Here is a 14151-nt window from a genome sequence, read left to right as displayed (position 1 = left end):
TTCTCTCTCCTCATTTAAATCCTCATGCAAGTTTTGGATTGAAGGGTTTGGAGGATAATAAATACTCATTAACTTAATTTTAGTCTCTTTACTACTTGGATCCAAGCATGGTTGAGGCTAGCAAGTCTTAGTCTCATTACTGTTAGTCATGGGACTAAAACGTATCCAAGCACCCTCTTAGACCAAGTACAATAGTATAGTCAGCTGCTCGCTATAAGTCATTGTCATGTCATCTATAGCCCATCTTATAGCCAACATGTACAATAGTTCATTATAAAATTATACTGCTTTTTATTATATGGTCCACCTTTCATACTCACAAAAGGCCTAGGAGAACGTACTAGAGCTGGCTCTTAGCTAAGAGCCCGCTTACCTTCTCTCTCCTCTTCTCTTTCCTCTAACTAAACAAAAATATATTAGTTTATTCCTTACAGTCAGCTGACTCAGCTCTATTGTACTTGTTCTTACAAACTTGAGTGGGGCTTCTCCCAATACAAGATTGCTCGCGTTATGGCTTGTGCACTTCGATGAAATATTCGGTAAAGTTGATGTGAAATTGTTGGTAGTCCTTTTAGGGGTGGAAAATGGTAGTGGATAACGAGGCTTCGTGCGGAGATCCCCGCCGAACAAAAGATAGACCAGGAGGGTTCCCTCATACCTAGGGTTCCCCCGCCGCCGCCCCGCCCCCGACTGTCCCCGCCCCCCTCCCCCTCTCCCCCTCTTTCCCTCCCGCTCCACCGCTCCAGGGGCCATCGAATCCGCGCCCCCCTCCCCCTCCTCCCCTCCCGCGACCCGCGCCGCCCCCGTGGCTGCCGGGCCGCGCCCCCCAGTCTCCCGCCCACTCACCCCCCCTTCCCTCCCTCCTCCTGTCGTCGCCGGTGCGCCGCGTCGGCCCTTGGTCGGGCGGCCCTGGTGGCGACGAGACTCCGTCCCTTCCCCTCCTGGCTCGGGTGGCGCGGGGCAGCCCGGGGCCTGGTGGTGCGTCTCGGCGGCAGCGGGGCTCCCCCTGGTGCGGCGTGGATGGTCTTGGTGGCAGTGGTGCTACCGTTGGTGGCTGGGTAGCGGTGGCACCGATCCGGCCCTTCAGGCCCAGATCTGGTCCCCCGGGCCCAAACTGGGTCTGGTCGGGCCTGCCTCGTCGCCTCTGGTTGGTCTGCGGCGCGGCTCGAGGCGGGGATGACAACGTTGACTCGCACCGCTGCAGCATGACGATGGGAGCTTCACGAGCTTGTCCATGCCCGGCTGAGCTTTTGGACTACATGAGGGTAGCGGCGGTGGCGTCCTACGTGCAACAGCATGGCGGCGGGGACTTTACGAGCCCCGGGACTTGGCCGGCGCTCGGTTGGGCCTTCTTGGCCCGGTGTGTCCTAACTGCTGTGTCCGATCGGCACCCGCCGATCGAGGTGGAGGACGTCCTTCCGGTGGCTGCGTTGTTGCTGCCCTCCGGTTCCAATGGTTCGGTGTGCTCTCGTCGTCGTGTCCGGACGGCGACCGTCTTGGACAATGGAGGTGGTCCCCACCTGTGTGGTTGACTGCTTCCAGTTGCTCGACAATTAGCAATTGTCTTGCAATGTCCCACCAGCGTGTGGGATCGCGGCAGTTTTCGAGGATAGAGTATTCAACCCAAATTTGTTGGTTCGACACGATGGGAGTGAAAGGATATTCTCCAGTATTAGCAGTTGAGTTGTCGGCTCAACCACACCTGAAAGATTAGTATCTGCAAGCAGGATATAAGCAACAAAGGTAGTATGATAGCAACGGTGCTAGGAAAGAATCTGTTGACGACGGATTATTCCTAACTGAAGTATCAATGGCGCCAGAAAAGTATTGTAGCTGGTAGTAGCAGTGTAACGAGTAACAGTAGTGCCAAGGAACAACAATAGTGACAGCAGTAGCAAGTAGCAAGAGTAGGAAGTAACAGCAACAGTAGTAACGACAGAGCAAGTAACAATAGCAGCAAGTAACGATGGTAGCAACAGTAGTAACAGCAGCAGAGCAAAGCAAGTAACAATGGCAGTGGGACAAACTCGTAGGCAATGGATCGGTGATTTACTGGATGACATTCATCATGCAACAGTTATAACACGGAGAGATATGTGGCTAGCTCCCGTTCGTCATTGTGATGTAGGCATGCATTACGTGTGTAGTCATACGTGATTAGGGAAAAGAACTTGCATGACATCTATTGTCCATCCTCCCGTGGCAGCGGGGTCCAAATAGATACTACGGGATATTAAGGTTCTCCTTTTAATAAAGAACAGGACCAACGCATTAGCACTTGGTGAACACATGAACTCCTCAAACTATGGTCATCACCGGGAGTGGTTCCGGTTATTGTCACTCCGCGGTTGCCGGATCATAACACATAGTAGGTAACTACAACTTGCAAGATCGGATCTAAAACACACATATATTAGTGACAACATAATAAGTTCAGATCTGAAATCATGGCACTCGGGCCCTAGTGACAAGCATTAAGCATGGCAAAGTAGTAGCAACATCAATCTCAGAACATAGTGGATACTAGGGATCAATCCCCGTCAAAACTAACTCGGTTACATGATAGATCTCATCCTACTCATCACCGCCCAGCGAGCCTACGAATAGATTACTCACGAACGATGAAGAGCTTCATGGAATTGGAGAGGAAAGAAGCTTGATGATGATGATGGCGACGATCTCCTTGATCCGGAGCCCGAAACGGACTCCAGATCTGCCCTCCATGGCAAGAACGGGATGTGGCGGCGCCTCTAGATCATGAAACGCGATGAACTCTTCTCTCTTGATTTTTTTCGGGACGAAAGGGAATAAATAGCGGTGGAATCGGGGGCGGCAGAGCCACGCGGGCCCCACAAGCCTGGTAGTCGCGGCCAGGGGGGAGGCCGCGGCTATAGGGCTTGTGGCCCACTAGCCCGTCCCCTCTGGTGGATCTTTGCGCAGATATTTTTCATATTTTCCAGAAATATTCTCCATAAATTTTCAGGACGTTCCGAGAACTTTCATTTCTGCACAAAAACAACACCATGACAATTCTGTTGAAAACAGCGTCAGTCCGGGTTAGTTCCATTCAAATCATGCAAATTAGAGTCCAAAACAAGGGCAAAAGAGTTTGGAAAAGTAGATACTGTTGGAAATATGCCCTAGAGGCAATAATAAATTAGTTATTATTATATTTCCTTGTTCATAATAATTGTTTATTATCCATGCTATAATTGTATTGGTTGGAAACACAAATACATGTGTGGATACATAGACAACACATTGTCCCTAGTGAGCCTCTTCTTGACTAGTTTGTTGATCAAAGATGGTCAAGGTTTCCTAACCATTGACAAGTGTTGTCACTTGATAACGGGATCGCATCATTAGGAGAATCATGTGATGGACAAGACCCAAACTATGAACGTAGCATATTGATCGTGTCGTTTTATTGCTATTGTTTTCTGCGTGTCAAATATTTGTTCCTATGGCCATGAGATCATATAACTCATGGCACCGGAGGAATACCTTGTGTGCATCAAACGTCGCAACGTAACTCGGTGACTATAAAGGTGCTCTACAGGTATCTCCGAAGGTGTCCGTTGGGTTAGTATGGATCAATACTGGGATTTGTCACTCCGTGTAACGGAGAGGTATCTCGGGGCCCACTCGGTAATACAACATCACACACAAGCCTTGCAAGCAATGTGACTAAGTGTAAGTCACGGATCTTGTATTAAGGAACGAGTAAAGAGACTTGCTGGTAACGAGATTGAAATAGGTATGCGGATACCGACGATCGAATCTCGGGCAAGTAACATACCGAAGGACAAAGGGAATGACATACGAGATTATATGAATCCTTGACACTGAGGTTCAACCGATAAGATCTTCGGAGAATATGTAGGATCCAATATCGGCATCCAGGTCCCGTTATTGGGTATTGACCGAGGAGTGCCTCGGGTCATGTCTACATAGTTCTCGAACCCGCACGGCCTGCACACTTAAGGTTCGGTAACGTTTCGGTATAGTTGAGTTATATGTGTTGGCAACCGAAAGTTGTTCTAAGTCCCAGATGAGATCCAGGACGTCACGAGGAGCTCCGAAATGGTCCGGAGGTAAAGATTGATATATAGGAGTCCTATTTTGGTCACCGGAAAAGTTTTGGGCTCATCGGTAGTGTACCGGGAGTGCCGGGGACCATCGGGAGGGGTGTCACGCCCCAAGGGGTCTCATGGGCCATGGGAAGAGATAAACCAGCCCCTAGTGGGCTGGAATAAGTTCCCACCAAGGCCCATAAGGTTTGAGAAGGAAAAAACACAAGGTGGAAAGAGTTTCCAAGTGGGAAGGTGGAATCCTACTCCAAGTAGGATTGGAGTAGAACTCCTCCACCTCCAATTTCAGCCAAACCTTGAGGGTTTGAGGCTACCTCCTCCCCTCCCTCCCTCCTATATATACTAGAGGTATTGAGGGTTTTTGAGACACAACTTTGCCACGTGCTGCTCGATCCTATACCACGCAGTTTTTCCTCTAGATCGTATTTTTGCGGAACTTAGGCGAAGCCCTACCGGAGTAGATCATCACCGCCACCGGCACGCCGTCACGCTGCCGGAGAACTCTTCTACCTCTCCGCGCCTTCTTGCTGGATCAAGAAGGTGGAGATCGTCATCGAGCTGTACGTGTGCTGAATGCGGAGGTGTCGTCCGTTCGGCACTAGATCGGAGCGGATCGTGGGACGGTTCGCGGGGCGGATCGAGGGACGTGAGGACGTTCCACTACATCAACCACGTTTCTTAACGCTTCCTGTTGTGCGATCTACAAGGGTACGTATATCGGAAATCCCCTGTCGTAGATGGACATCACTTTGATAGGTCTTCGTGCGCGTAGGAATTTTTTTGTTTCCCATGCGACGTTCCCCAACAGTGGCATCATGAGCTAGGTTCATGCATAGATGTAATCTCGAGTAGAACACAAAGGGTTTTGTGGATGGTGATGTTCGATTTGCTTCCATTCTTAGTCTTTTCTCAATTCGGCGGTATTGTTGGATTGAAGCGGCCCGAACCGACATTATTCGTACGCTTACGAAAGACTAGTTTCATCGCTTGACATCCAACCTCGTTGCATAAAGATGACTGGTGGGTGTCGGTTTCTTCAACTTTAGTTGAATTGGTTTTGACCGAGGCGGTCCTTAGAGAGGTTAAATAGCAATTTGCACATCTCCGTTGTGGTTTTTGCGTAAGTAAGATGCGATCTACTAGATACCCACTTCAACCACGTAAAATATGCAACAACAATTAGAGGACGTCTAACTTGTTTTTGCAGGGTATGCTTGTGATATGATATGGCGAATGACGTGATGTGATATATTGTATGTATGAGATGATCATGTTGTAATAGTTAATATCGACTTGCACGTCGATGGTACGGCAACCGACAGGAGCCATAGGGTTGTCTTTAAACTAACGTTTGTGCTTGCAGATGTGTTTACTATATTGCTAGGACGTAGCTTTAGTAGTAATAGCATGAGTAGCATGACAACCCCGTTGGCGACACATTCATGGAGATCATGATGATGGAGATCATGGTGTGGCGCCGGTGATAAGAAGATCGTGCCGTGCTTTGGTGATGGAGATCAAGAAGCACATGATGATGGCCATATCATGTCACTTATGAATTGCATGTGATGTTAATCCTTTTATGCACCTTATTTTGCTTAGAACGACGGTAGCATTATGAGGTGATCTCTCACTAAAATTTCAAGACGAAATTGTGTTCTCCCCGACTGTGCACCGTTGCTACAGTTCGTCGTTTCGAGACACCACGTGATGATCGGGTGTGATAGACTCAATGTTCACATACAACGGGTGCAAAACAGTTGCACACGCGGAACACTCGGGTTAAGCTTGACGAGCCTAGCATGTGCAGACATGGCCTCGGAACACATGAGACCGAAAGGTCGATCGTGAATCATATAGTTGATATGATTAGCATAGGGATGCTTACCACTGAAACTATACCCAACTCACGTGATGATCGGACTTGGGATAGTGTAAGTGGATCATGAACCAATCAAATGACTAGAGAGATGTACTTTTTGAGTGGGAGTTTAGCATATAATTTGATTAAGTTGAACTCTAATTATCTTGAACATAGTCTAAGTCCACTTTGAATATATTTGTGTTGTAGATCATGGCTCACGCGACAGTCATCCTGAATTTTAATACGTTCCTAGAGAAAGCTAAGTTGAAAGATGATGGAAGCAACTTTGTAGACTGGGCTCGTAATCTTAAGCTAATCTTACAAGCTGGGAAGAAGGATTATGTCCTTAATGCTGCGCTAGGAGATGAACCACCCGCTACGGCTGATCAGGATGTTAAGAACGCTTGGTTAGCACGTAAGGAGGACTACTCAATAGTTCAATGTGCAGTCTTGTATGGCTTAGAACCCGGACTTCAACGTCGCTTTGAGCGTCATGGAGCATTTGAGATGTTCCAGGAGTTGGAGTTTATCTTTCAGAAGAACGCCCGGATCGAGAGGTATGAGACCTCCGATAAATTCTATGCTTGCAAGATGGAGGAAAACTCGTCTGTCAGTGAACATGTGCTCAAAATGTCTGGGTACTCAAACCGTCTAGCTGAGTTGGGGATTGAACTCCCTTAAGAAGCTATCACTGACAGAATCCTTCAATCACTGCCGCCAAGCTACAAAGGCTTTGTGTTGAACTACAACATTCAAGGGATGAACAAGTCTCCCGGCGAGTTGTTTGCGATGTTGAAAGTCGCAGAGTCAGAACTCCGTAAAGAGCATCAAGTGTTGATGGTGAATAAGACCACTAGTTTCAAGAGAAACGGCAAAGGCAAGAAGGGCAATTCGAAGAAGAGCGGCAAGCCTGTTGCCAATCCGCCGAAGAAACCCAAAGCTGGACCTAAGCCTGAAACGGAGTGTTTCTATTGCAAGGGTATGGGTCATTGGAAGCGCAATTGCCCCAAGTATCTGGCAGATAAGAAGGCGGGCAAAGAAAAATCAGGTATATTTGATATACATGTTATTGATGTGTACTTAACCGGCTCTCGTAGTAGTGCCTGGGTATTTGATACCGGTTCTGTTGCTCATATTTGCAACTCGAAGCAGCAACTGCGGAATAGACGAAGGCTGGCGAAAGACGAAGTGACGATGCGCGTAGGAAATGGTTCCAAGGTTGATGCAATCGCCGTCGGCACAGTGTCACTTCAGCTACCATCGGGATTAGTGATGAACTTAAATCATTGTTATTTAGTGCCTGCGTTGAGCATGAACATTATATCTGGATCTTGTTTATTGCGAGACGGTTACTCTTTTAAGTCTGAGAATAATGGTTGTTCTATTTCTATGAGTAACATCTTTTATGGTCATGCACCGAATGTGAGAGGATTGTTCATATTGAATCTTGATAGCGATACGCATATACATAACATTGAGACCAAAAGAGTTAGAGTAAACAATGATAGCGCCATATTTTTGTGGCACTGTCGCTTGGGTCATATTGGTGTAAAGCGCATGAAGAAACTCCATGCTGATGGACTTTTGGAGTCACTTGACTTTGATTCACTTGACATGTGCGAACCATGCCTCATGGGCAAGATGACTAAGACTCCGTTCTCGGAACAATGGAGCGTGCAAGTGACTTATTGGAAATCATATATACCGATGTGTGTGGTCCAATGAGCGTGGAGGCACGCGGCGGATATCGTTATTTTCTCACCTTCACTGACGATTTAAGTAGATATGGTTATGTCTACTTGATGAAGCACAAGTCTGAAACATTTGAAAAGTTCAAGCAATTTCAGAGTGAAGTGGAAAATCATCGTAACAAGAAGATCAAGTTCCTACGGTCTGATCGTGGGGGTGAATATCTGAGTTTCGAGTTTGGTGCTCACTTAAGACAATGTGGAATTGTTTCACAGTTAACACCGCCTGGAACACCACAGCGTAATGGTGTGTCCGAACGTCGTAATCGTACTTTGTTAGAGATGGTGCGATCTATGATGTCTCTTACTGATTTGCCGTTATCATTTTGGGGTTATGCATTAGAAACAACTGCATTCACTTTAAATAGGGCACCATCAAAATCCGTTGAGACGACACCATACGAACTGTGGTATGGCAAGAGGCCAAAGTTGTCGTTTCTTAAAGTTTGGGGATGTGATGCTTATGTCAAAAAGCTTCAGCCTGAAAAGCTGGAACCCAAAGCGGAAAAATGCGTCTTCATAGGTTACCCAAAAGAGACAGTTGGGTACACCTTCTATCTCAAATCCGAGGGCAAAGTGTTTGTTCCTAAGAACGGAGCTTTTCTCGAGAAAGAGTTTCTCTCGAGAGAATTGAGTGGGAGGAAGATAGAACTTGACGAGGTGGTCGAACCTCTCATCCCTCTGGATGGTGGCGCAGGGCAAGGGGAAACCTGTGTCGTTGCGACGCCGGTTGAGGAGGAAGTTAATGATGATGATCATGAAACTCCAGTTCAAGTTTCTGTTGAACCACGCAGGTCGACGAGATCACGCGCTGCAACAGAGTGGTACGGTAATCCCGTCTTACCAATCATGTTGTTAGACAACAATGAACCTGCAAATTATGAAGAAGCAATGGTGGGCCCAGATTCCAACAAATGGCTAGAAGCCATGAAATCCGAGATAGGATCCATGTATGAGAACAAAGTGTGGACTTTGGAGATACTACCTGAGGGCCGCAAGGCTATTCAGAACAAATGGATCTTTAAGAAGAAGACGGACGCTGACGGTAATGTGACCGTTTATAAAGCACGACTTGTGGCAAAGGGTTTTTCACAAGTTCCAGGAGTTGACTACGATGAGACTTTCTCACCCGTAGCGATGCTTAAGTCCGTCAGAATCATGTTAGCAATAGCTGCATTTTTCGATTATGAAATCTGGCAGATGGATGTCAAAACGGCGTTCCTTAACGGTTTCCTTAAGGAAGAGTTGTATATGATGCAACCCGAAGGTTTTGTCGATCCTAAAAATGCTGACAAGGTGTGCAAGCTCCAGCGATCCATTTATGGACTGGTGCAAGCATCTCGCAGTTGGAACAAACGCTTTGATGAGGTGATCAAAGCATTTGGGTTTATACAAGTGGTTGGAGAATCTTGTATTTACAAGAAAGTGAGTGGGAGCTCTGTGGCGTTTCTAATATTATATGTGGATGACATATTACTGATTGGAAACAACGTAGAGCTTTTGGAGAGCATAAAAGGTTACTTGAATAAAAGTTTCTCTATGAAGGACCTAGGAGAAGCTGCTTACATTCTAGGCATTAAGATCTATAGGGATAGATCGAAACGCCTGATAGGACTTTCACAAAGCGCATACCTTGATAAAGTTTTGAAAAGGTTCAAAATGGAACAGTCCAAGAAAGGGTTCTTGCCAGTTTTGCAAGGTACAAGTTTGAGTAAGACTCAGTGCCCAGCAACTGATGAAGATAGAGAGCATATGCGCTCCGTCCCCTATGCTTCAGCCATAGGTTCTATCATGTATGCGATGCTGTGCACTAGACCAGATGTTAGCCTGGCCATAAGTATGGCAGGTAGGTTCCAGAGTAATCCAGGAGTGGATCACTGGACAGCGGTCAAGAATATCCTGAAGTACCTGAAAAGGACTAAGGAGATGTTTCTCGTATATGGAGGTGACGAAGAGCTCCCCGTAAAAGGTTACGTCGATGCAAGCTTTGACAGAGATCCAGACGACTCTAAGTCGCAGACCGGATACGTATTTATTCTTAATGGGGGTGCAGTAAGCTGGTGCAGTTCCAAGCAAAGCGTCGTAGCAGATTCTACATGTGAAGCAGAGTACATGGCTGCCTCGGAGGCGGCTAAGGAGGGTGTCTGGATGAAGCAGTTCATGACGGATCTTGGAGTGGTGCCAAGCGCACTGAATCCAATAACCTTGTTCTGTGACAACACTGGTGCCATTGCCTTAGCAAAGGAACCACGGTTTCACAAGAAGACCAGACACATCAAACGACGCTTCAACCTCATCCGCGACTACGTCGAGGAAGAGGACGTAAATATATGCAAAGTGCACACGGATCTGAATGTAGCAGACCCGCTGACTAAACCTCTTCCACGGCCAAAACATGATCGACACCAGAACTGTATGGGTGTTAGATTTATTACAATGTAATTCACATGGTGATGTGAGGGCTAGATTATTGACTCTAGTGCAAGTGGGAGACTGTTGGAATTATGCCCTAGAGGCAATAATAAATATATAGTTATTATTATAATTCCTGTATCAAGATAATAGTTTATTATCCATGCTATAATTGTATTGAATGAAGACTCATTTACATGTGTGGATACATAGACAAAACACCGTCCCTAGCATGCCTCTAGTTGGCTAGCCAGTTGATCGATGATAGTCAGTGTCTTCTGATTATGAACAAGGTGTTGTTGCTTGATAACTGAATCACGTCATTAGGAGAATCACGTGATGGACTAGACCCAAACTAATAGACGTAGCATGTTGATCGTGTCATTTTGTTGCTACTGTTTTCTGCGTGTCAAGTATTTGTTCCTATGACCATGAGATCATATAACTCACTGACACCGGAGGAATGCTTTGTGTGTATCAAACGTCGCAACGTAACTGGGTGACTATAAAGATGCTCTACAGGTATCTCCGAAGGTGTTAGTTGAGTTAGTATGGATCAAGACTGGGATTTGTCACTCCGTGTGACGGAGAGGTATCTCGGGGCCCACTCGGTAATACAACATCACACACAAGCCTTGCAAGCAATGTAACTTAGTGTAAGTTGCGGGATCTTGTATTACGGAACGAGTAAAGAGACTTGCCAGTAAACGAGATTGAAATAGGTATGCGGATACTGACGATCGAATCTCGGGCAAGTAACATACCGAAGGACAAAGGGAATGACATACGGGATTATACGAATCCTTGGCACTGAGGTTCAAACGATAAGATCTTCGTAGAATATGTAGGATCCAATATGGGCATCCAGGTCCCGCTATTGGATATTGACCGAGGAGTCTCTCGGGTCATGTATACATAGTTCTCGAACCCGCAGGGTCTGCACACTTAAGGTTCGACGTTGTTTTATGCGTATTTGAGTTATATGGTTGGTTACCGAATGTTGTTCGGAGTCCCGGATGAGATCACGGACGTCACGAGGATTTCCGGAATGGTCCGGAAACGAAGATTGATATATAGGATGACCTCATTTGATTACCGGAAGGTTTTCGGAGTTACCGGGAATGTACCGGGAATGACGAATGGGTTCCGGGAGTTCACCGGGGGGGGGGGGGGGGGGCAACCCACCCCGGGGAAGCCCATAGGCCTTGGGGGAGACACACCAGCCCTTAGTGGGCTGGTGGGACAGCCCACAAGTGATCTATGCGCCAAGAGAAGAAAAATCAAGAGGAAAAGAAAAAAAAGGAGGAGGTGGGAAGGGAGGAGGACTCCCTCCCACCAAACCTAGTCCAACTCGGTTTGGGGGGGGAGAGTCCTCCCCCTTGGCTCGGCCGACCCCCTTGAGGGTCCTTGGACCCCAAGGCAAGGCCCCCTCCCTCCCACCTATATATACGGAGGTTTTAGGGCTGATTTGAGACGACTTTTCCACGGCAGCCCGACCACATACCTCCACGGTTTTTCCTCTAGATCGCGTTTCTGCGGAGCTCGGGCGGAGCCCTGCTGAGACAAGGTCATCACCAACCTCCGGAGCGCCGTCACGCTGCCGGAGAACTCTTCTACCTCTCCATCTCTCTTGCTGGATCAAGAAGGCTGAGATCATCGTCGAGCTGTACGTGTGCTGAACGCGGAGGTGCCGTCCGTTTGGTACTAGATTGTGGGACTAATCGCGGGGCGGATCGAGGGACGTGAGGACGTTCTACTACATCAACCGCGTTCTCTAACGCTTCTGCTGTACGGTCTACAAGGGTACGTAGATCACTCATCCCCTCTCGTAGATGGACATCACCATGATAGGTCTTCGTGCGCGTAGGAAATTTTTTGTTTCCCATGCGACGTTCCCCAACAGTTTCACCATTGTCAGTAGATGCTTGGCATGTCAATTCACCCGTAATTTTATCCCTTTGTAGCATGGGCGTTGTTTTCAAGAGTGACTGGCTCCCAACCAAGGTTAATGATGCTATACTTAACGATTATGTGAAAACGGGGAATCTGGACCCTCAAGAGGTTATTGGTTGGCGCACCGGGTTAGGAGAAAAAGTCCCCAATCCCAAGGAAGGGGAGATAGTCGTCTTTGTTGAACACCTTGAGCGGGGTTTTAAGCCGCCCGGATCGAAATTCCTCAAAGACGCCATGACTTTTATGAACGTCCGCCTCCAAGATCTAGGGCCCAACTCGATAAGCAATCTATGCCAGTTCCATGTGTTTTGTGAGGCTTACCTGCGGATGGAACCCTCGGTTCCCTTATTCTGGTACTTCTTCCACTTGAATCGCCAAACAGAATTTCACAATGGCCCTAGCCTGGAGCTGGGTGGTCTCAATGTTCAGCGCCGCAGGGATAGCTCATTCCCGTCACTCGCCATGCCAAGCCATCCCAAAGGCTGGGGCGAGTCTTGGTTCTAGTGCCAGGAGACTTTGCCTGAAGGCAAGAACAAGCTTCTGGGTTATAGGGCAGATCGCCTTCCAACAAATTTCAAACTCCCAGACAAGCTCACCAAAGAGGAGGAGTCAGACAAATTTCAAATTGTCTGAGTTAAGATCTTTGACAAACAACGGCCTTATTGGGGTTGACTTGATCCGTTGCTGGGTTGAATGGCGCATCCTCACTTTGAGTCGCCGGGACGGGTTAATGTGTGAATTCGACGGCACCCTAAACCATCCTAAGTGCTACTACCGCACGGCTCTGACGGAAAATGATATCGTAACCATGATCAAGAAGTTGACCGGTGAACCCGCGGCGAAATGCGGCCAAATAGGTCTTAAACCTTTCTGCAAGATTAACTCGGCTCCAAAGGTAAATAACTTAACCCGCCTTTTTTTCTTTATTCCTTACGTCTTACTTGAACTATGACCTCTTATAAAATATACCATTTCAGAAAGGTGATAAATTTTGGTCCAAGAAGCCAAAAAAACAGCCATGAAGCAAGCTAGGCCGCCTTCAAAGAAGAAATCCAAGGGCAAGGGTAAAGCTGTTGTTACCGAGCCATCTGAAGCCGATGAATCCCAAGTTGGCGACGTACTTTCGGAGGTAAAAAATCCAACCTCTTTTTAACTCTCCATCCATTACTGATCATTTTGTGTTTACACCTCTGTATCTCTTGTGTAGAATGAAGACAGTGAAAGCCAGGAGGATTTTGTAGAGGTAATTTATGTTTCCTCCGACTCATCTCCTTCTCCACCTAAGCCAGCCAGGCGAATTTGTGGGAAAGTTCCCTTCCCACACCCAAATGCTTGTTTGGATCCAATTTTCCTTCTGAAGAAAGCACAACACGAAGTCATTCTGGAGACCTGGTGTCCGGGTTACCAACAAGAAATAAGAAAAGGCAAAATGAGGTATCTTTTAATAACACTTCTTCAAGTCCTTTTGGATCTCATTTGTAACTCGTTCATATCTTCGAAGTATGATTTTTTGCAGAGCTCTCCTCCCACATCTGGCGACTCAGTGATGTCGGCACTTGCACCGACAATCCGTGTCCCTGGGTAGGCCTTTTGATAATATTTACCTTTAGTCTGATGGCGATAATATTCGTTCCTTTAAATGCACTCTCTTCTCCTTTTAGGGCACACGCGAAGAAAAAAAAACTGGCGGGTCAACTTCTATTACAACTTCGGAGCCTATTGAAAAATCGACGCCGATTCAGGATAACCCGGACCAAGAAAAACCTAAAGATCAAGTGGATCTCCCCAGCTCACCCAAGGAAACCATGGAAGCGCCTAACCCGCCAAGTCCATTGACAACAACAGAAGACCCGGACGCTGTGGTTATCATCATCAGCTCAACCTGTGTTTGAGCATGAACTTTCCAAGGCTAAACTCTCCCAATATGAGAATCTCGAATTCAAAGAACTTTGCTCTAGCTTTGCAAGTCGCGTGGAGGCGAGTTATGAGATGGAGAAGAGCCTGCTTCGAATGCTGAAGAACAAACATGAGGTATGTTTTGTTGTACATTGTATTATCCTCATTAACCCCCAAGGGCCGGGTC

This window comes from Hordeum vulgare, chromosome 5H (assembly GCF_904849725.1).
Source record: "Hordeum vulgare subsp. vulgare chromosome 5H, MorexV3_pseudomolecules_assembly, whole genome shotgun sequence".
Classification (NCBI taxonomy): Eukaryota; Viridiplantae; Streptophyta; class Magnoliopsida; order Poales; family Poaceae; genus Hordeum; species Hordeum vulgare.
This window is presented reverse-complemented; position numbering follows the sequence as displayed.